The 22,260-nt window shown below is 50.1% G+C and overlaps 15 non-coding genes across 15 annotated transcripts; all 15 read right to left on the bottom strand.

Annotated features, from left to right (window-relative positions):
* Positions 1-905: 905 nt before the first annotated feature.
* Positions 906-1,203, bottom strand: LOC147106787 (signal recognition particle RNA). Its single transcript, XR_015081260.1, has one exon.
* A 1,138-nt stretch (positions 1,204-2,341) lies between these two features.
* Positions 2,342-2,639, bottom strand: LOC147106786 (signal recognition particle RNA). Its single transcript, XR_015081259.1, has one exon.
* A 1,138-nt stretch (positions 2,640-3,777) lies between these two features.
* LOC147106785 (signal recognition particle RNA) lies at positions 3,778-4,075 on the bottom strand. The gene has a single exon (XR_015081258.1).
* A 1,138-nt stretch (positions 4,076-5,213) lies between these two features.
* Positions 5,214-5,511, bottom strand: LOC147106784 (signal recognition particle RNA). Its single transcript, XR_015081257.1, has one exon.
* Positions 5,512-6,649: 1,138 nt separating this feature from the next.
* On the bottom strand, positions 6,650-6,947 carry LOC147106783 (signal recognition particle RNA). Its single transcript, XR_015081256.1, has one exon.
* A 1,138-nt stretch (positions 6,948-8,085) lies between these two features.
* On the bottom strand, positions 8,086-8,383 carry LOC147106782 (signal recognition particle RNA). The gene has a single exon (XR_015081255.1).
* Positions 8,384-9,521: 1,138 nt separating this feature from the next.
* Positions 9,522-9,819, bottom strand: LOC147106781 (signal recognition particle RNA). The gene has a single exon (XR_015081254.1).
* Positions 9,820-10,957: 1,138 nt separating this feature from the next.
* On the bottom strand, positions 10,958-11,255 carry LOC147106780 (signal recognition particle RNA). The gene has a single exon (XR_015081253.1).
* A 1,138-nt stretch (positions 11,256-12,393) lies between these two features.
* On the bottom strand, positions 12,394-12,691 carry LOC147106779 (signal recognition particle RNA). Its single transcript, XR_015081252.1, has one exon.
* Positions 12,692-13,830: 1,139 nt separating this feature from the next.
* Positions 13,831-14,134, bottom strand: LOC147106778 (signal recognition particle RNA). Its single transcript, XR_015081225.1, has one exon.
* A 1,139-nt stretch (positions 14,135-15,273) lies between these two features.
* On the bottom strand, positions 15,274-15,577 carry LOC147106777 (signal recognition particle RNA). The gene has a single exon (XR_015081224.1).
* A 1,138-nt stretch (positions 15,578-16,715) lies between these two features.
* Positions 16,716-17,013, bottom strand: LOC147106776 (signal recognition particle RNA). The gene has a single exon (XR_015081250.1).
* Positions 17,014-18,151: 1,138 nt separating this feature from the next.
* LOC147106775 (signal recognition particle RNA) lies at positions 18,152-18,450 on the bottom strand. Its single transcript, XR_015081202.1, has one exon.
* A 1,138-nt stretch (positions 18,451-19,588) lies between these two features.
* On the bottom strand, positions 19,589-19,886 carry LOC147106774 (signal recognition particle RNA). Its single transcript, XR_015081249.1, has one exon.
* Positions 19,887-21,024: 1,138 nt separating this feature from the next.
* LOC147106773 (signal recognition particle RNA) lies at positions 21,025-21,322 on the bottom strand. The gene has a single exon (XR_015081117.1).
* Between the last annotated feature and the right edge of the window lie 938 nt (positions 21,323-22,260).

Raw genomic sequence — 22,260 nt, 5'->3', positions numbered from 1 at the left:
TTGCAAAATGTGACAGGCGGCGTGTCGGTTGGCTGTCGTTCAGATTCGCGTTTGCTGCGAGGATTGCAGCACGGAGGAGCAGAGTCATTTCTGATGTAAAATATCTCACTGACGCACAGTTCTTACTAAGTGAAGCGGTCAAGTCACAATCAGTGAGCATTGTTTGTTTCCTCGGCCCCTATCTTCTGCCCTGGCCTTCTCCTTCGGGTTACATTAAGTAGCGACGACGTTGAGCAGTGGGCTTTCGGCGATCTCACAATGGGGCTTGGAGATAAGTTGAGTCAGTGTAAATTATAAGGAAACTTTTGCTGTGTCTCGCTCGGTTGCATTTGCAGTGAGTAAAATGCAGCCCGCAGCGTCGAGAGCTGCTAATGTTGGAAAAACAGTGAATTGCATAACTGAATGAGTGAAAGGGTAGGAAACGAGCAAAGAATTAGATTGAATGTGAGTGATTGCCAAACTAAATGTATGCCATTTAGTAGTGGGTCAAGTGTGGAGGAGAATGAAATGAGATTTGCGCTCTCTCGTGGCCGCGGCGAGCATAATTGTGTAAAGTGGAGATTTTGTAAGTGCAGTGGCTGCAGTGAGCAGCAGGGAGCAGTAAGCGTGAGTTGAATGTGACGGAGACAAAGTGGGGAATGTGGTAGTAAAATGCCGTGATGATAATGATGGGGAGAGTGTGTGTGCATGTGCGTGGGGGGCTGGTGAAGATTAAGATGTTGTAAAGTGTGAGGCTTTGTTGTGGCGATGATATTGGATGTGAGAGGGGAAATCATTGCGGGTCGCAAGATTAGTGTGGTGTGACTGAATGTGGGGAGAAAAGGCAGCGAGTTTGTTTGCAGTGTTGGCGATGGACACGTGTGGAGGTTTTTTGTTTGTTTGTTTGTTGTAAAGCAGAGAGTGGGAAAAGGATGCGTCTCACTGTATTGGCCAGGCTGCACTGCAGCCTCTATTCACAAGTGCGACCCGACTACCGAGCAGCACGGGGGCTTTGACCTGCTCCGTTTCCGACCTGGGCCGGTTCACCCCGCTTTATCCGACCTGGTGAGCCCAGGTTCTCCTAGGACCACCATGTGGATACTGCTCTTAGTGCGGACACCCGATCGGCACAGAAGACGGCAGCCCAGAACTCCTGACCTCAAGCAATCCTACAGCCTCAGCCTCCCAGCAGCGGGATCACAGGTGCGCGCCACCGCACCCGGCAGCTTTTGCTCTTGTTTCAGCTGCCTTCAGTTCAAAATGGCAGCAGCTGCTCGCCTGCACTGAGTTAATGCAGGTATGATGCTGTGCTTCCTTTACTCATCTGGTGTCATTGCATGCTCCGGTGACGACTAAGTAAGAACATCAAGACAATTTCAGTGATTGCACATTTCTGGGCAAGGACAGCATTCCGATTCTATTCGGCTATACTAGCCTTCAGCGCAAGTATCAGTGCCTTGCAAAATGTGACAGGCGGCGTGTCGGTTGGCTGTCGTTCAGATTCGCGTTTGCTGCGAGGATTGCAGCACGGAGGAGCAGAGTCATTTCTGATGTAAAATATCTCACTGACGCACAGTTCTTACTAAGTGAAGCGGTCAAGTCACAATCAGTGAGCATTGTTTGTTTCCTCGGCCCCTATCTTCTGCCCTGGCCTTCTCCTTCGGGTTACATTAAGTAGCGACGACGTTGAGCAGTGGGCTTTCGGCGATCTCACAATGGGGCTTGGAGATAAGTTGAGTCAGTGTAAATTATAAGGAAACTTTTGCTGTGTCTCGCTCGGTTGCATTTGCAGTGAGTAAAATGCAGCCCGCAGCGTCGAGAGCTGCTAATGTTGGAAAAACAGTGAATTGCATAACTGAATGAGTGAAAGGGTAGGAAACGAGCAAAGAATTAGATTGAATGTGAGTGATTGCCAAACTAAATGTATGCCATTTAGTAGTGGGTCAAGTGTGGAGGAGAATGAAATGAGATTTGCGCTCTCTCGTGGCCGCGGCGAGCATAATTGTGTAAAGTGGAGATTTTGTAAGTGCAGTGGCTGCAGTGAGCAGCAGGGAGCAGTAAGCGTGAGTTGAATGTGACGGAGACAAAGTGGGGAATGTGGTAGTAAAATGCCGTGATGATAATGATGGGGAGAGTGTGTGTGCATGTGCGTGGGGGGCTGGTGAAGATTAAGATGTTGTAAAGTGTGAGGCTTTGTTGTGGCGATGATATTGGATGTGAGAGGGGAAATCATTGCGGGTCGCAAGATTAGTGTGGTGTGACTGAATGTGGGGAGAAAAGGCAGCGAGTTTGTTTGCAGTGTTGGCGATGGACACGTGTGGAGGTTTTTTGTTTGTTTGTTTGTTGTAAAGCAGAGAGTGGGAAAAGGATGCGTCTCACTGTATTGGCCAGGCTGCACTGCAGCCTCTATTCACAAGTGCGACCCGACTACCGAGCAGCACGGGGGCTTTGACCTGCTCCGTTTCCGACCTGGGCCGGTTCACCCCGCTTTATCCGACCTGGTGAGCCCAGGTTCTCCTAGGACCACCATGTGGATACTGCTCTTAGTGCGGACACCCGATCGGCACAGAAGACGGCAGCCCAGAACTCCTGACCTCAAGCAATCCTACAGCCTCAGCCTCCCAGCAGCGGGATCACAGGTGCGCGCCACCGCACCCGGCAGCTTTTGCTCTTGTTTCAGCTGCCTTCAGTTCAAAATGGCAGCAGCTGCTCGCCTGCACTGAGTTAATGCAGGTATGATGCTGTGCTTCCTTTACTCATCTGGTGTCATTGCATGCTCCGGTGACGACTAAGTAAGAACATCAAGACAATTTCAGTGATTGCACATTTCTGGGCAAGGACAGCATTCCGATTCTATTCGGCTATACTAGCCTTCAGCGCAAGTATCAGTGCCTTGCAAAATGTGACAGGCGGCGTGTCGGTTGGCTGTCGTTCAGATTCGCGTTTGCTGCGAGGATTGCAGCACGGAGGAGCAGAGTCATTTCTGATGTAAAATATCTCACTGACGCACAGTTCTTACTAAGTGAAGCGGTCAAGTCACAATCAGTGAGCATTGTTTGTTTCCTCGGCCCCTATCTTCTGCCCTGGCCTTCTCCTTCGGGTTACATTAAGTAGCGACGACGTTGAGCAGTGGGCTTTCGGCGATCTCACAATGGGGCTTGGAGATAAGTTGAGTCAGTGTAAATTATAAGGAAACTTTTGCTGTGTCTCGCTCGGTTGCATTTGCAGTGAGTAAAATGCAGCCCGCAGCGTCGAGAGCTGCTAATGTTGGAAAAACAGTGAATTGCATAACTGAATGAGTGAAAGGGTAGGAAACGAGCAAAGAATTAGATTGAATGTGAGTGATTGCCAAACTAAATGTATGCCATTTAGTAGTGGGTCAAGTGTGGAGGAGAATGAAATGAGATTTGCGCTCTCTCGTGGCCGCGGCGAGCATAATTGTGTAAAGTGGAGATTTTGTAAGTGCAGTGGCTGCAGTGAGCAGCAGGGAGCAGTAAGCGTGAGTTGAATGTGACGGAGACAAAGTGGGGAATGTGGTAGTAAAATGCCGTGATGATAATGATGGGGAGAGTGTGTGTGCATGTGCGTGGGGGGCTGGTGAAGATTAAGATGTTGTAAAGTGTGAGGCTTTGTTGTGGCGATGATATTGGATGTGAGAGGGGAAATCATTGCGGGTCGCAAGATTAGTGTGGTGTGACTGAATGTGGGGAGAAAAGGCAGCGAGTTTGTTTGCAGTGTTGGCGATGGACACGTGTGGAGGTTTTTTGTTTGTTTGTTTGTTGTAAAGCAGAGAGTGGGAAAAGGATGCGTCTCACTGTATTGGCCAGGCTGCACTGCAGCCTCTATTCACAAGTGCGACCCGACTACCGAGCAGCACGGGGGCTTTGACCTGCTCCGTTTCCGACCTGGGCCGGTTCACCCCGCTTTATCCGACCTGGTGAGCCCAGGTTCTCCTAGGACCACCATGTGGATACTGCTCTTAGTGCGGACACCCGATCGGCACAGAAGACGGCAGCCCAGAACTCCTGACCTCAAGCAATCCTACAGCCTCAGCCTCCCAGCAGCGGGATCACAGGTGCGCGCCACCGCACCCGGCAGCTTTTGCTCTTGTTTCAGCTGCCTTCAGTTCAAAATGGCAGCAGCTGCTCGCCTGCACTGAGTTAATGCAGGTATGATGCTGTGCTTCCTTTACTCATCTGGTGTCATTGCATGCTCCGGTGACGACTAAGTAAGAACATCAAGACAATTTCAGTGATTGCACATTTCTGGGCAAGGACAGCATTCCGATTCTATTCGGCTATACTAGCCTTCAGCGCAAGTATCAGTGCCTTGCAAAATGTGACAGGCGGCGTGTCGGTTGGCTGTCGTTCAGATTCGCGTTTGCTGCGAGGATTGCAGCACGGAGGAGCAGAGTCATTTCTGATGTAAAATATCTCACTGACGCACAGTTCTTACTAAGTGAAGCGGTCAAGTCACAATCAGTGAGCATTGTTTGTTTCCTCGGCCCCTATCTTCTGCCCTGGCCTTCTCCTTCGGGTTACATTAAGTAGCGACGACGTTGAGCAGTGGGCTTTCGGCGATCTCACAATGGGGCTTGGAGATAAGTTGAGTCAGTGTAAATTATAAGGAAACTTTTGCTGTGTCTCGCTCGGTTGCATTTGCAGTGAGTAAAATGCAGCCCGCAGCGTCGAGAGCTGCTAATGTTGGAAAAACAGTGAATTGCATAACTGAATGAGTGAAAGGGTAGGAAACGAGCAAAGAATTAGATTGAATGTGAGTGATTGCCAAACTAAATGTATGCCATTTAGTAGTGGGTCAAGTGTGGAGGAGAATGAAATGAGATTTGCGCTCTCTCGTGGCCGCGGCGAGCATAATTGTGTAAAGTGGAGATTTTGTAAGTGCAGTGGCTGCAGTGAGCAGCAGGGAGCAGTAAGCGTGAGTTGAATGTGACGGAGACAAAGTGGGGAATGTGGTAGTAAAATGCCGTGATGATAATGATGGGGAGAGTGTGTGTGCATGTGCGTGGGGGGCTGGTGAAGATTAAGATGTTGTAAAGTGTGAGGCTTTGTTGTGGCGATGATATTGGATGTGAGAGGGGAAATCATTGCGGGTCGCAAGATTAGTGTGGTGTGACTGAATGTGGGGAGAAAAGGCAGCGAGTTTGTTTGCAGTGTTGGCGATGGACACGTGTGGAGGTTTTTTGTTTGTTTGTTTGTTGTAAAGCAGAGAGTGGGAAAAGGATGCGTCTCACTGTATTGGCCAGGCTGCACTGCAGCCTCTATTCACAAGTGCGACCCGACTACCGAGCAGCACGGGGGCTTTGACCTGCTCCGTTTCCGACCTGGGCCGGTTCACCCCGCTTTATCCGACCTGGTGAGCCCAGGTTCTCCTAGGACCACCATGTGGATACTGCTCTTAGTGCGGACACCCGATCGGCACAGAAGACGGCAGCCCAGAACTCCTGACCTCAAGCAATCCTACAGCCTCAGCCTCCCAGCAGCGGGATCACAGGTGCGCGCCACCGCACCCGGCAGCTTTTGCTCTTGTTTCAGCTGCCTTCAGTTCAAAATGGCAGCAGCTGCTCGCCTGCACTGAGTTAATGCAGGTATGATGCTGTGCTTCCTTTACTCATCTGGTGTCATTGCATGCTCCGGTGACGACTAAGTAAGAACATCAAGACAATTTCAGTGATTGCACATTTCTGGGCAAGGACAGCATTCCGATTCTATTCGGCTATACTAGCCTTCAGCGCAAGTATCAGTGCCTTGCAAAATGTGACAGGCGGCGTGTCGGTTGGCTGTCGTTCAGATTCGCGTTTGCTGCGAGGATTGCAGCACGGAGGAGCAGAGTCATTTCTGATGTAAAATATCTCACTGACGCACAGTTCTTACTAAGTGAAGCGGTCAAGTCACAATCAGTGAGCATTGTTTGTTTCCTCGGCCCCTATCTTCTGCCCTGGCCTTCTCCTTCGGGTTACATTAAGTAGCGACGACGTTGAGCAGTGGGCTTTCGGCGATCTCACAATGGGGCTTGGAGATAAGTTGAGTCAGTGTAAATTATAAGGAAACTTTTGCTGTGTCTCGCTCGGTTGCATTTGCAGTGAGTAAAATGCAGCCCGCAGCGTCGAGAGCTGCTAATGTTGGAAAAACAGTGAATTGCATAACTGAATGAGTGAAAGGGTAGGAAACGAGCAAAGAATTAGATTGAATGTGAGTGATTGCCAAACTAAATGTATGCCATTTAGTAGTGGGTCAAGTGTGGAGGAGAATGAAATGAGATTTGCGCTCTCTCGTGGCCGCGGCGAGCATAATTGTGTAAAGTGGAGATTTTGTAAGTGCAGTGGCTGCAGTGAGCAGCAGGGAGCAGTAAGCGTGAGTTGAATGTGACGGAGACAAAGTGGGGAATGTGGTAGTAAAATGCCGTGATGATAATGATGGGGAGAGTGTGTGTGCATGTGCGTGGGGGGCTGGTGAAGATTAAGATGTTGTAAAGTGTGAGGCTTTGTTGTGGCGATGATATTGGATGTGAGAGGGGAAATCATTGCGGGTCGCAAGATTAGTGTGGTGTGACTGAATGTGGGGAGAAAAGGCAGCGAGTTTGTTTGCAGTGTTGGCGATGGACACGTGTGGAGGTTTTTTGTTTGTTTGTTTGTTGTAAAGCAGAGAGTGGGAAAAGGATGCGTCTCACTGTATTGGCCAGGCTGCACTGCAGCCTCTATTCACAAGTGCGACCCGACTACCGAGCAGCACGGGGGCTTTGACCTGCTCCGTTTCCGACCTGGGCCGGTTCACCCCGCTTTATCCGACCTGGTGAGCCCAGGTTCTCCTAGGACCACCATGTGGATACTGCTCTTAGTGCGGACACCCGATCGGCACAGAAGACGGCAGCCCAGAACTCCTGACCTCAAGCAATCCTACAGCCTCAGCCTCCCAGCAGCGGGATCACAGGTGCGCGCCACCGCACCCGGCAGCTTTTGCTCTTGTTTCAGCTGCCTTCAGTTCAAAATGGCAGCAGCTGCTCGCCTGCACTGAGTTAATGCAGGTATGATGCTGTGCTTCCTTTACTCATCTGGTGTCATTGCATGCTCCGGTGACGACTAAGTAAGAACATCAAGACAATTTCAGTGATTGCACATTTCTGGGCAAGGACAGCATTCCGATTCTATTCGGCTATACTAGCCTTCAGCGCAAGTATCAGTGCCTTGCAAAATGTGACAGGCGGCGTGTCGGTTGGCTGTCGTTCAGATTCGCGTTTGCTGCGAGGATTGCAGCACGGAGGAGCAGAGTCATTTCTGATGTAAAATATCTCACTGACGCACAGTTCTTACTAAGTGAAGCGGTCAAGTCACAATCAGTGAGCATTGTTTGTTTCCTCGGCCCCTATCTTCTGCCCTGGCCTTCTCCTTCGGGTTACATTAAGTAGCGACGACGTTGAGCAGTGGGCTTTCGGCGATCTCACAATGGGGCTTGGAGATAAGTTGAGTCAGTGTAAATTATAAGGAAACTTTTGCTGTGTCTCGCTCGGTTGCATTTGCAGTGAGTAAAATGCAGCCCGCAGCGTCGAGAGCTGCTAATGTTGGAAAAACAGTGAATTGCATAACTGAATGAGTGAAAGGGTAGGAAACGAGCAAAGAATTAGATTGAATGTGAGTGATTGCCAAACTAAATGTATGCCATTTAGTAGTGGGTCAAGTGTGGAGGAGAATGAAATGAGATTTGCGCTCTCTCGTGGCCGCGGCGAGCATAATTGTGTAAAGTGGAGATTTTGTAAGTGCAGTGGCTGCAGTGAGCAGCAGGGAGCAGTAAGCGTGAGTTGAATGTGACGGAGACAAAGTGGGGAATGTGGTAGTAAAATGCCGTGATGATAATGATGGGGAGAGTGTGTGTGCATGTGCGTGGGGGGCTGGTGAAGATTAAGATGTTGTAAAGTGTGAGGCTTTGTTGTGGCGATGATATTGGATGTGAGAGGGGAAATCATTGCGGGTCGCAAGATTAGTGTGGTGTGACTGAATGTGGGGAGAAAAGGCAGCGAGTTTGTTTGCAGTGTTGGCGATGGACACGTGTGGAGGTTTTTTGTTTGTTTGTTTGTTGTAAAGCAGAGAGTGGGAAAAGGATGCGTCTCACTGTATTGGCCAGGCTGCACTGCAGCCTCTATTCACAAGTGCGACCCGACTACCGAGCAGCACGGGGGCTTTGACCTGCTCCGTTTCCGACCTGGGCCGGTTCACCCCGCTTTATCCGACCTGGTGAGCCCAGGTTCTCCTAGGACCACCATGTGGATACTGCTCTTAGTGCGGACACCCGATCGGCACAGAAGACGGCAGCCCAGAACTCCTGACCTCAAGCAATCCTACAGCCTCAGCCTCCCAGCAGCGGGATCACAGGTGCGCGCCACCGCACCCGGCAGCTTTTGCTCTTGTTTCAGCTGCCTTCAGTTCAAAATGGCAGCAGCTGCTCGCCTGCACTGAGTTAATGCAGGTATGATGCTGTGCTTCCTTTACTCATCTGGTGTCATTGCATGCTCCGGTGACGACTAAGTAAGAACATCAAGACAATTTCAGTGATTGCACATTTCTGGGCAAGGACAGCATTCCGATTCTATTCGGCTATACTAGCCTTCAGCGCAAGTATCAGTGCCTTGCAAAATGTGACAGGCGGCGTGTCGGTTGGCTGTCGTTCAGATTCGCGTTTGCTGCGAGGATTGCAGCACGGAGGAGCAGAGTCATTTCTGATGTAAAATATCTCACTGACGCACAGTTCTTACTAAGTGAAGCGGTCAAGTCACAATCAGTGAGCATTGTTTGTTTCCTCGGCCCCTATCTTCTGCCCTGGCCTTCTCCTTCGGGTTACATTAAGTAGCGACGACGTTGAGCAGTGGGCTTTCGGCGATCTCACAATGGGGCTTGGAGATAAGTTGAGTCAGTGTAAATTATAAGGAAACTTTTGCTGTGTCTCGCTCGGTTGCATTTGCAGTGAGTAAAATGCAGCCCGCAGCGTCGAGAGCTGCTAATGTTGGAAAAACAGTGAATTGCATAACTGAATGAGTGAAAGGGTAGGAAACGAGCAAAGAATTAGATTGAATGTGAGTGATTGCCAAACTAAATGTATGCCATTTAGTAGTGGGTCAAGTGTGGAGGAGAATGAAATGAGATTTGCGCTCTCTCGTGGCCGCGGCGAGCATAATTGTGTAAAGTGGAGATTTTGTAAGTGCAGTGGCTGCAGTGAGCAGCAGGGAGCAGTAAGCGTGAGTTGAATGTGACGGAGACAAAGTGGGGAATGTGGTAGTAAAATGCCGTGATGATAATGATGGGGAGAGTGTGTGTGCATGTGCGTGGGGGGCTGGTGAAGATTAAGATGTTGTAAAGTGTGAGGCTTTGTTGTGGCGATGATATTGGATGTGAGAGGGGAAATCATTGCGGGTCGCAAGATTAGTGTGGTGTGACTGAATGTGGGGAGAAAAGGCAGCGAGTTTGTTTGCAGTGTTGGCGATGGACACGTGTGGAGGTTTTTTGTTTGTTTGTTTGTTGTAAAGCAGAGAGTGGGAAAAGGATGCGTCTCACTGTATTGGCCAGGCTGCACTGCAGCCTCTATTCACAAGTGCGACCCGACTACCGAGCAGCACGGGGGCTTTGACCTGCTCCGTTTCCGACCTGGGCCGGTTCACCCCGCTTTATCCGACCTGGTGAGCCCAGGTTCTCCTAGGACCACCATGTGGATACTGCTCTTAGTGCGGACACCCGATCGGCACAGAAGACGGCAGCCCAGAACTCCTGACCTCAAGCAATCCTACAGCCTCAGCCTCCCAGCAGCGGGATCACAGGTGCGCGCCACCGCACCCGGCAGCTTTTGCTCTTGTTTCAGCTGCCTTCAGTTCAAAATGGCAGCAGCTGCTCGCCTGCACTGAGTTAATGCAGGTATGATGCTGTGCTTCCTTTACTCATCTGGTGTCATTGCATGCTCCGGTGACGACTAAGTAAGAACATCAAGACAATTTCAGTGATTGCACATTTCTGGGCAAGGACAGCATTCCGATTCTATTCGGCTATACTAGCCTTCAGCGCAAGTATCAGTGCCTTGCAAAATGTGACAGGCGGCGTGTCGGTTGGCTGTCGTTCAGATTCGCGTTTGCTGCGAGGATTGCAGCACGGAGGAGCAGAGTCATTTCTGATGTAAAATATCTCACTGACGCACAGTTCTTACTAAGTGAAGCGGTCAAGTCACAATCAGTGAGCATTGTTTGTTTCCTCGGCCCCTATCTTCTGCCCTGGCCTTCTCCTTCGGGTTACATTAAGTAGCGACGACGTTGAGCAGTGGGCTTTCGGCGATCTCACAATGGGGCTTGGAGATAAGTTGAGTCAGTGTAAATTATAAGGAAACTTTTGCTGTGTCTCGCTCGGTTGCATTTGCAGTGAGTAAAATGCAGCCCGCAGCGTCGAGAGCTGCTAATGTTGGAAAAACAGTGAATTGCATAACTGAATGAGTGAAAGGGTAGGAAACGAGCAAAGAATTAGATTGAATGTGAGTGATTGCCAAACTAAATGTATGCCATTTAGTAGTGGGTCAAGTGTGGAGGAGAATGAAATGAGATTTGCGCTCTCTCGTGGCCGCGGCGAGCATAATTGTGTAAAGTGGAGATTTTGTAAGTGCAGTGGCTGCAGTGAGCAGCAGGGAGCAGTAAGCGTGAGTTGAATGTGACGGAGACAAAGTGGGGAATGTGGTAGTAAAATGCCGTGATGATAATGATGGGGAGAGTGTGTGTGCATGTGCGTGGGGGGCTGGTGAAGATTAAGATGTTGTAAAGTGTGAGGCTTTGTTGTGGCGATGATATTGGATGTGAGAGGGGAAATCATTGCGGGTCGCAAGATTAGTGTGGTGTGACTGAATGTGGGGAGAAAAGGCAGCGAGTTTGTTTGCAGTGTTGGCGATGGACACGTGTGGAGGTTTTTTGTTTGTTTGTTTGTTGTAAAGCAGAGAGTGGGAAAAGGATGCGTCTCACTGTATTGGCCAGGCTGCACTGCAGCCTCTATTCACAAGTGCGACCCGACTACCGAGCAGCACGGGGGCTTTGACCTGCTCCGTTTCCGACCTGGGCCGGTTCACCCCGCTTTATCCGACCTGGTGAGCCCAGGTTCTCCTAGGACCACCATGTGGATACTGCTCTTAGTGCGGACACCCGATCGGCACAGAAGACGGCAGCCCAGAACTCCTGACCTCAAGCAATCCTACAGCCTCAGCCTCCCAGCAGCGGGATCACAGGTGCGCGCCACCGCACCCGGCAGCTTTTGCTCTTGTTTCAGCTGCCTTCAGTTCAAAATGGCAGCAGCTGCTCGCCTGCACTGAGTTAATGCAGGTATGATGCTGTGCTTCCTTTACTCATCTGGTGTCATTGCATGCTCCGGTGACGACTAAGTAAGAACATCAAGACAATTTCAGTGATTGCACATTTCTGGGCAAGGACAGCATTCCGATTCTATTCGGCTATACTAGCCTTCAGCGCAAGTATCAGTGCCTTGCAAAATGTGACAGGCGGCGTGTCGGTTGGCTGTCGTTCAGATTCGCGTTTGCTGCGAGGATTGCAGCACGGAGGAGCAGAGTCATTTCTGATGTAAAATATCTCACTGACGCACAGTTCTTACTAAGTGAAGCGGTCAAGTCACAATCAGTGAGCATTGTTTGTTTCCTCGGCCCCTATCTTCTGCCCTGGCCTTCTCCTTCGGGTTACATTAAGTAGCGACGACGTTGAGCAGTGGGCTTTCGGCGATCTCACAATGGGGCTTGGAGATAAGTTGAGTCAGTGTAAATTATAAGGAAACTTTTGCTGTGTCTCGCTCGGTTGCATTTGCAGTGAGTAAAATGCAGCCCGCAGCGTCGAGAGCTGCTAATGTTGGAAAAACAGTGAATTGCATAACTGAATGAGTGAAAGGGTAGGAAACGAGCAAAGAATTAGATTGAATGTGAGTGATTGCCAAACTAAATGTATGCCATTTAGTAGTGGGTCAAGTGTGGAGGAGAATGAAATGAGATTTGCGCTCTCTCGTGGCCGCGGCGAGCATAATTGTGTAAAGTGGAGATTTTGTAAGTGCAGTGGCTGCAGTGAGCAGCAGGGAGCAGTAAGCGTGAGTTGAATGTGACGGAGACAAAGTGGGGAATGTGGTAGTAAAATGCCGTGATGATAATGATGGGGAGAGTGTGTGTGCATGTGCGTGGGGGGCTGGTGAAGATTAAGATGTTGTAAAGTGTGAGGCTTTGTTGTGGCGATGATATTGGATGTGAGAGGGGAAATCATTGCGGGTCGCAAGATTAGTGTGGTGTGACTGAATGTGGGGAGAAAAGGCAGCGAGTTTGTTTGCAGTGTTGGCGATGGACACGTGTGGAGGTTTTTTGTTTGTTTGTTTGTTGTAAAGCAGAGAGTGGGAAAAGGATGCGTCTCACTGTATTGGCCAGGCTGCACTGCAGCCTCTATTCACAAGTGCGACCCGACTACCGAGCAGCACGGGGGCTTTGACCTGCTCCGTTTCCGACCTGGGCCGGTTCACCCCGCTTTATCCGACCTGGTGAGCCCAGGTTCTCCTAGGACCACCATGTGGATACTGCTCTTAGTGCGGACACCCGATCGGCACAGAAGACGGCAGCCCAGAACTCCTGACCTCAAGCAATCCTACAGCCTCAGCCTCCCAGCAGCGGGATCACAGGTGCGCGCCACCGCACCCGGCAGCTTTTGCTCTTGTTTCAGCTGCCTTCAGTTCAAAATGGCAGCAGCTGCTCGCCTGCACTGAGTTAATGCAGGTATGATGCTGTGCTTCCTTTACTCATCTGGTGTCATTGCATGCTCCGGTGACGACTAAGTAAGAACATCAAGACAATTTCAGTGATTGCACATTTCTGGGCAAGGACAGCATTCCGATTCTATTCGGCTATACTAGCCTTCAGCGCAAGTATCAGTGCCTTGCAAAATGTGACAGGCGGCGTGTCGGTTGGCTGTCGTTCAGATTCGCGTTTGCTGCGAGGATTGCAGCACGGAGGAGCAGAGTCATTTCTGATGTAAAATATCTCACTGACGCACAGTTCTTACTAAGTGAAGCGGTCAAGTCACAATCAGTGAGCATTGTTTGTTTCCTCGGCCCCTATCTTCTGCCCTGGCCTTCTCCTTCGGGTTACATTAAGTAGCGACGACGTTGAGCAGTGGGCTTTCGGCGATCTCACAATGGGGCTTGGAGATAAGTTGAGTCAGTGTAAATTATAAGGAAACTTTTGCTGTGTCTCGCTCGGTTGCATTTGCAGTGAGTAAAATGCAGCCCGCAGCGTCGAGAGCTGCTAATGTTGGAAAAACAGTGAATTGCATAACTGAATGAGTGAAAGGGTAGGAAACGAGCAAAGAATTAGATTGAATGTGAGTGATTGCCAAACTAAATGTATGCCATTTAGTAGTGGGTCAAGTGTGGAGGAGAATGAAATGAGATTTGCGCTCTCTCGTGGCCGCGGCGAGCATAATTGTGTAAAGTGGAGATTTTGTAAGTGCAGTGGCTGCAGTGAGCAGCAGGGAGCAGTAAGCGTGAGTTGAATGTGACGGAGACAAAGTGGGGAATGTGGTAGTAAAATGCCGTGGATGATAATGATGGGGAGAGTGTGTGTGCATGTGCGTGGGGGGCTGGTGAAGATTAAGATGTTGTAAAGTGTGAGGCTTTGTTGTGGCGATGATATTGGATGTGAGAGGGGAAATCATTGCGGGTCGCAAGATTAGTGTGGTGTGACTGAATGTGGGGAGAAAAGGCAGCGAGTTTGTTTGCAGTGTTGGCGATGGACACGTGTGGAGGTTTTTTGTTTGTTTGTTTGTTGTAAAGCAGAGAGTGGGAAAAGGATGCGTCTCACTGTATTGGCCAGGCTGCACTGCAGCCTCTATTCACAAGTGCGACCCGACTACCGAGCAGCACGGGGGCTTTGACCTGCTCCGTTTCCGACCTGGGCCGGTTCACCCCGCTTTATCCGACCTGGTGAGCCCAGGTTCTCCTAGGACCACCATGTGGATACTGCTCTTAGTGCGGACACCCGATCGGCACAGAAGACGGCAGCCCAGAACTCCTGACCTCAAGCAATCCTACAGCTACAGCCTCAGCCTCCCAGCAGCGGGATCACAGGTGCGCGCCACCGCACCCGGCAGCTTTTGCTCTTGTTTCAGCTGCCTTCAGTTCAAAATGGCAGCAGCTGCTCGCCTGCACTGAGTTAATGCAGGTATGATGCTGTGCTTCCTTTACTCATCTGGTGTCATTGCATGCTCCGGTGACGACTAAGTAAGAACATCAAGACAATTTCAGTGATTGCACATTTCTGGGCAAGGACAGCATTCCGATTCTATTCGGCTATACTAGCCTTCAGCGCAAGTATCAGTGCCTTGCAAAATGTGACAGGCGGCGTGTCGGTTGGCTGTCGTTCAGATTCGCGTTTGCTGCGAGGATTGCAGCACGGAGGAGCAGAGTCATTTCTGATGTAAAATATCTCACTGACGCACAGTTCTTACTAAGTGAAGCGGTCAAGTCACAATCAGTGAGCATTGTTTGTTTCCTCGGCCCCTATCTTCTGCCCTGGCCTTCTCCTTCGGGTTACATTAAGTAGCGACGACGTTGAGCAGTGGGCTTTCGGCGATCTCACAATGGGGCTTGGAGATAAGTTGAGTCAGTGTAAATTATAAGGAAACTTTTGCTGTGTCTCGCTCGGTTGCATTTGCAGTGAGTAAAATGCAGCCCGCAGCGTCGAGAGCTGCTAATGTTGGAAAAACAGTGAATTGCATAACTGAATGAGTGAAAGGGTAGGAAACGAGCAAAGAATTAGATTGAATGTGAGTGATTGCCAAACTAAATGTATGCCATTTAGTAGTGGGTCAAGTGTGGAGGAGAATGAAATGAGATTTGCGCTCTCTCGTGGCCGCGGCGAGCATAATTGTGTAAAGTGGAGATTTTGTAAGTGCAGTGGCTGCAGTGAGCAGCAGGGAGCAGTAAGCGTGAGTTGAATGTGACGGAGACAAAGTGGGGAATGTGGTAGTAAAATGCCGTGGATGATAATGATGGGGAGAGTGTGTGTGCATGTGCGTGGGGGGCTGGTGAAGATTAAGATGTTGTAAAGTGTGAGGCTTTGTTGTGGCGATGATATTGGATGTGAGAGGGGAAATCATTGCGGGTCGCAAGATTAGTGTGGTGTGACTGAATGTGGGGAGAAAAGGCAGCGAGTTTGTTTGCAGTGTTGGCGATGGACACGTGTGGAGGTTTTTTGTTTGTTTGTTTGTTGTAAAGCAGAGAGTGGGAAAAGGATGCGTCTCACTGTATTGGCCAGGCTGCACTGCAGCCTCTATTCACAAGTGCGACCCGACTACCGAGCAGCACGGGGGCTTTGACCTGCTCCGTTTCCGACCTGGGCCGGTTCACCCCGCTTTATCCGACCTGGTGAGCCCAGGTTCTCCTAGGACCACCATGTGGATACTGCTCTTAGTGCGGACACCCGATCGGCACAGAAGACGGCAGCCCAGAACTCCTGACCTCAAGCAATCCTACAGCTACAGCCTCAGCCTCCCAGCAGCGGGATCACAGGTGCGCGCCACCGCACCCGGCAGCTTTTGCTCTTGTTTCAGCTGCCTTCAGTTCAAAATGGCAGCAGCTGCTCGCCTGCACTGAGTTAATGCAGGTATGATGCTGTGCTTCCTTTACTCATCTGGTGTCATTGCATGCTCCGGTGACGACTAAGTAAGAACATCAAGACAATTTCAGTGATTGCACATTTCTGGGCAAGGACAGCATTCCGATTCTATTCGGCTATACTAGCCTTCAGCGCAAGTATCAGTGCCTTGCAAAATGTGACAGGCGGCGTGTCGGTTGGCTGTCGTTCAGATTCGCGTTTGCTGCGAGGATTGCAGCACGGAGGAGCAGAGTCATTTCTGATGTAAAATATCTCACTGACGCACAGTTCTTACTAAGTGAAGCGGTCAAGTCACAATCAGTGAGCATTGTTTGTTTCCTCGGCCCCTATCTTCTGCCCTGGCCTTCTCCTTCGGGTTACATTAAGTAGCGACGACGTTGAGCAGTGGGCTTTCGGCGATCTCACAATGGGGCTTGGAGATAAGTTGAGTCAGTGTAAATTATAAGGAAACTTTTGCTGTGTCTCGCTCGGTTGCATTTGCAGTGAGTAAAATGCAGCCCGCAGCGTCGAGAGCTGCTAATGTTGGAAAAACAGTGAATTGCATAACTGAATGAGTGAAAGGGTAGGAAACGAGCAAAGAATTAGATTGAATGTGAGTGATTGCCAAACTAAATGTATGCCATTTAGTAGTGGGTCAAGTGTGGAGGAGAATGAAATGAGATTTGCGCTCTCTCGTGGCCGCGGCGAGCATAATTGTGTAAAGTGGAGATTTTGTAAGTGCAGTGGCTGCAGTGAGCAGCAGGGAGCAGTAAGCGTGAGTTGAATGTGACGGAGACAAAGTGGGGAATGTGGTAGTAAAATGCCGTGATGATAATGATGGGGAGAGTGTGTGTGCATGTGCGTGGGGGGCTGGTGAAGATTAAGATGTTGTAAAGTGTGAGGCTTTGTTGTGGCGATGATATTGGATGTGAGAGGGGAAATCATTGCGGGTCGCAAGATTAGTGTGGTGTGACTGAATGTGGGGAGAAAAGGCAGCGAGTTTGTTTGCAGTGTTGGCGATGGACACGTGTGGAGGTTTTTTGTTTGTTTGTTTGTTGTAAAGCAGAGAGTGGGAAAAGGATGCGTCTCACTGTATTGGCCAGGCTGCACTGCAGCCTCTATTCACAAGTGCGACCCGACTACCGAGCAGCACGGGGGCTTTGACCTGCTCCGTTTCCGACCTGGGCCGGTTCACCCCGCTTTATCCGACCTGGTGAGCCCAGGTTCTCCTAGGACCACCATGTGGATACTGCTCTTAGTGCGGACACCCGATCGGCACAGAAGACGGCAGCCCAGAACTCCTGACCTCAAGCAATCCTACAGCCTCAGCCTCCCAGCAGCGGGATCACAGGTGCGCGCCACCGCACCCGGCAGCTTTTGCTCTTGTTTCAGCTGCCTTCAGTTCAAAATGGCAGCAGCTGCTCGCCTGCACTGAGTTAATGCAGGTATGATGCTGTGCTTCCTTTACTCATCTGGTGTCATTGCATGCTCCGGTGACGACTAAGTAAGAACATCAAGACAATTTCAGTGATTGCACATTTCTGGGCAAGGACAGCATTCCGATTCTATTCGGCTATACTAGCCTTCAGCGCAAGTATCAGTGCCTTGCAAAATGTGACAGGCGGCGTGTCGGTTGGCTGTCGTTCAGATTCGCGTTTGCTGCGAGGATTGCAGCACGGAGGAGCAGAGTCATTTCTGATGTAAAATATCTCACTGACGCACAGTTCTTACTAAGTGAAGCGGTCAAGTCACAATCAGTGAGCATTGTTTGTTTCCTCGGCCCCTATCTTCTGCCCTGGCCTTCTCCTTCGGGTTACATTAAGTAGCGACGACGTTGAGCAGTGGGCTTTCGGCGATCTCACAATGGGGCTTGGAGATAAGTTGAGTCAGTGTAAATTATAAGGAAACTTTTGCTGTGTCTCGCTCGGTTGCATTTGCAGTGAGTAAAATGCAGCCCGCAGCGTCGAGAGCTGCTAATGTTGGAAAAACAGTGAATTGCATAACTGAATGAGTGAAAGGGTAGGAAACGAGCAAAGAATTAGATTGAATGTGAGTGATTGCCAAACTAAATGTATGCCATTTAGTAGTGGGTCAAGTGTGGAGGAGAATGAAATGAGATTTGCGCTCTCTCGTGGCCGCGGCGAGCATAATTGTGTAAAGTGGAGATTTTGTAAGTGCAGTGGCTGCAGTGAGCAGCAGGGAGCAGTAAGCGTGAGTTGAATGTGACGGAGACAAAGTGGGGAATGTGGTAGTAAAATGCCGTGATGATAATGATGGGGAGAGTGTGTGTGCATGTGCGTGGGGGGCTGGTGAAGATTAAGATGTTGTAAAGTGTGAGGCTTTGTTGTGGCGATGATATTGGATGTGAGAGGGGAAATCATTGCGGGTCGCAAGATTAGTGTGGTGTGACTGAATGTGGGGAGAAAAGGCAGCGAGTTTGTTTGCAGTGTTGGCGATGGACACGTGTGGAGGTTTTTTGTTTGTTTGTTTGTTGTAAAGCAGAGAGTGGGAAAAGGATGCGTCTCACTGTATTGGCCAGGCTGCACTGCAGCCTCTATTCACAAGTGCGACCCGACTACCGAGCAGCACGGGGGCTTTGACCTGCTCCGTTTCCGACCTGGGCCGGTTCACCCCGCTTTATCCGACCTGGTGAGCCCAGGTTATCCTAGGACCACCATGTGGATACTGCTCTTAGATGCGGACACCCGATCGGCACAGAAGACGGCAGCCCAGAACTCCTGACCTCAAGCAATCCTACAGCCTCAGCCTCCCAGCAGCGGGATCACAGGTGCGCGCCACCGCACCCGGCAGCTTTTGCTCTTGTTTCAGCTGCCTTCAGTTCAAAATGGCAGCAGCTGCTCGCCTGCACTGAGTTAATGCAGGTATGATGCTGTGCTTCCTTTACTCATCTGGTGTCATTGCATGCTCCGGTGACGACTAAGTAAGAACATCAAGACAATTTCAGTGATTGCACATTTCTGGGCAAGGACAGCATTCCGATTCTATTCGGCTATACTAGCCTTCAGCGCAAGTATCAGTGCCTTGCAAAATGTGACAGGCGGCGTGTCGGTTGGCTGTCGTTCAGATTCGCGTTTGCTGCGAGGATTGCAGCACGGAGGAGCAGAGTCATTTCTGATGTAAAATATCTCACTGACGCACAGTTCTTACTAAGTGAAGCGGTCAAGTCACAATCAGTGAGCATTGTTTGTTTCCTCGGCCCCTATCTTCTGCCCTGGCCTTCTCCTTCGGGTTACATTAAGTAGCGACGACGTTGAGCAGTGGGCTTTCGGCGATCTCACAATGGGGCTTGGAGATAAGTTGAGTCAGTGTAAATTATAAGGAAACTTTTGCTGTGTCTCGCTCGGTTGCATTTGCAGTGAGTAAAATGCAGCCCGCAGCGTCGAGAGCTGCTAATGTTGGAAAAACAGTGAATTGCATAACTGAATGAGTGAAAGGGTAGGAAACGAGCAAAGAATTAGATTGAATGTGAGTGATTGCCAAACTAAATGTATGCCATTTAGTAGTGGGTCAAGTGTGGAGGAGAATGAAATGAGATTTGCGCTCTCTCGTGGCCGCGGCGAGCATAATTGTGTAAAGTGGAGATTTTGTAAGTGCAGTGGCTGCAGTGAGCAGCAGGGAGCAGTAAGCGTGAGTTGAATGTGACGGAGACAAAGTGGGGAATGTGGTAGTAAAATGCCGTGATGATAATGATGGGGAGAGTGTGTGTGCATGTGCGTGGGGGGCTGGTGAAGATTAAGATGTTGTAAAGTGTGAGGCTTTGTTGTGGCGATGATATTGGATGTGAGAGGGGAAATCATTGCGGGTCGCAAGATTAGTGTGGTGTGACTGAATGTGGGGAGAAAAGGCAGCGAGTTTGTTTGCAGTGTTGGCGATGGACACGTGTGGAGGTTTTTTGTTTGTTTGTTTGTTGTAAAGCAGAGAGTGGGAAAAGGATGCGTCTCACTGTATTGGCCAGGCTGCACTGCAGCCTCTATTCACAAGTGCGACCCGACTACCGAGCAGCACGGGGGCTTTGACCTGCTCCGTTTCCGACCTGGGCCGGTTCACCCCGCTTTATCCGACCTGGTGAGCCCAGGTTCTCCTAGGACCACCATGTGGATACTGCTCTTAGTGCGGACACCCGATCGGCACAGAAGACGGCAGCCCAGAACTCCTGACCTCAAGCAATCCTACAGCCTCAGCCTCCCAGCAGCGGGATCACAGGTGCGCGCCACCGCACCCGGCAGCTTTTGCTCTTGTTTCAGCTGCCTTCAGTTCAAAATGGCAGCAGCTGCTCGCCTGCACTGAGTTAATGCAGGTATGATGCTGTGCTTCCTTTACTCATCTGGTGTCATTGCATGCTCCGGTGACGACTAAGTAAGAACATCAAGACAATTTCAGTGATTGCACATTTCTGGGCAAGGACAGCATTCCGATTCTATTCGGCTATACTAGCCTTCAGCGCAAGTATCAGTGCCTTGCAAAATGTGACAGGCGGCGTGTCGGTTGGCTGTCGTTCAGATTCGCGTTTGCTGCGAGGATTGCAGCACGGAGGAGCAGAGTCATTTCTGATGTAAAATATCTCACTGACGCACAGTTCTTACTAAGTGAAGCGGTCAAGTCACAATCAGTGAGCATTGTTTGTTTCCTCGGCCCCTATCTTCTGCCCTGGCCTTCTCCTTCGGGTTACATTAAGTAGCGACGACGTTGAGCAGTGGGCTTTCGGCGATCTCACAATGGGGCTTGGAGATAAGTTGAGTCAGTGTAAATTATAAGGAAACTTTTGCTGTGTCTCGCTCGGTTGCATTTGCAGTGAGTAAAATGCAGCCCGCAGCGTCGAGAGCTGCTAATGTTGGAAAAACAGTGAATTGCATAACTGAATGAGTGAAAGGGTAGGAAACGAGCAAAGAATTAGATTGAATGTGAGTGATTGCCAAACTAAATGTATGCCATTTAGTAGTGGGTCAAGTGTGGAGGAGAATGAAATGAGATTTGCGCTCTCTCGTGGCCGCGGCGAGCATAATTGTGTAAAGTGGAGATTTTGTAAGTGCAGTGGCTGCAGTGAGCAGCAGGGAGCAGTAAGCGTGAGTTGAATGTGACGGAGACAAAGTGGGGAATGTGGTAGTAAAATGCCGTGATGATAATGATGGGGAGAGTGTGTGTGCATGTGCGTGGGGGGCTGGTGAAGATTAAGATGTTGTAAAGTGTGAGGCTTTGTTGTGGCGATGATATTGGATGTGAGAGGGGAAATCATTGCGGGTCGCAAGATTAGTGTGGTGTGACTGAATGTGGGGAGAAAAGGCAGCGAGTTTGTTTGCAGTGTTGGCGATGGACACGTGTGGAGGTTTTTTGTTTGTTTGTTTGTTGTAAAGCAGAGAGTGGGAAAAGGATGCGTCTCACTGTATTGGCCAGGCTGCACTGCAGCCTCTATTCACAAGTGCGACCCGACTACCGAGCAGCACGGGGGCTTTGACCTGCTCCGTTTCCGACCTGGGCCGGTTCACCCCGCTTTATCCGACCTGGTGAGCCCAGGTTATCCTAGGACCACCATGTGGATACTGCTCTTAGTGCGGACACCCGATCGGCACAGAAGACGGCAGCCCAGAACTCCTGACCTCAAGCAATCCTACAGCCTCAGCCTCCCAGCAGCGGGATCACAGGTGCGCGCCACCGCACCCGGCAGCTTTTGCTCTTGTTTCAGCTGCCTTCAGTTCAAAATGGCAGCAGCTGCTCGCCTGCACTGAGTTAATGCAGGTATGATGCTGTGCTTCCTTTACTCATCTGGTGTCATTGCATGCTCCGGTGACGACTAAGTAAGAACATCAAGACAATTTCAGTGATTGCACATTTCTGGGCAAGGACAGCATTCCGATTCTATTCGGCTATACTAGCCTTCAGCGCAAGTATCAGTGCCTTGCAAAATGTGACAGGCGGCGTGTCGGTTGGCTGTCGTTCAGATTCGCGTTTGCTGCGAGGATTGCAGCACGGAGGAGCAGAGTCATTTCTGATGTAAAATATCTCACTGACGCACAGTTCTTACTAAGTGAAGCGGTCAAGTCACAATCAGTGAGCATTGTTTGTTTCCTCGGCCCCTATCTTCTGCCCTGGCCTTCTCCTTCGGGTTACATTAAGTAGCGACGACGTTGAGCAGTGGGCTTTCGGCGATCTCACAATGGGGCTTGGAGATAAGTTGAGTCAGTGTAAATTATAAGGAAACTTTTGCTGTGTCTCGCTCGGTTGCATTTGCAGTGAGTAAAATGCAGCCCGCAGCGTCGAGAGCTGCTAATGTTGGAAAAACAGTGAATTGCATAACTGAATGAGTGAAAGGGTAGGAAACGAGCAAAGAATTAGATTGAATGTGAGTGATTGCCAAACTAAATGTATGCCATTTAGTAGTGGGTCAAGTGTGGAGGAGAATGAAATGAGATTTGCGCTCTCTCGTGGCCGCGGCGAGCATAATTGTGTAAAGTGGAGATTTTGTAAGTGCAGTGGCTGCAGTGAGCAGCAGGGAGCAGTAAGCGTGAGTTGAATGTGACGGAGACAAAGTGGGGAATGTGGTAGTAAAATGCCGTGATGATAATGATGGGGAGAGTGTGTGTGCATGTGCGTGGGGGGCTGG

Source organism: Somniosus microcephalus, chromosome 15, assembly GCF_052327205.1.
Source record: "Somniosus microcephalus isolate GS21.2 chromosome 15, FLI_Smic_1.0, whole genome shotgun sequence".
In the NCBI taxonomy this organism is placed as follows: domain Eukaryota; kingdom Metazoa; phylum Chordata; class Chondrichthyes; order Squaliformes; family Somniosidae; genus Somniosus; species Somniosus microcephalus.
Note: the sequence above shows the minus strand (reverse complement) of the source record. Positions and strands in the feature narration are given on the sequence as shown.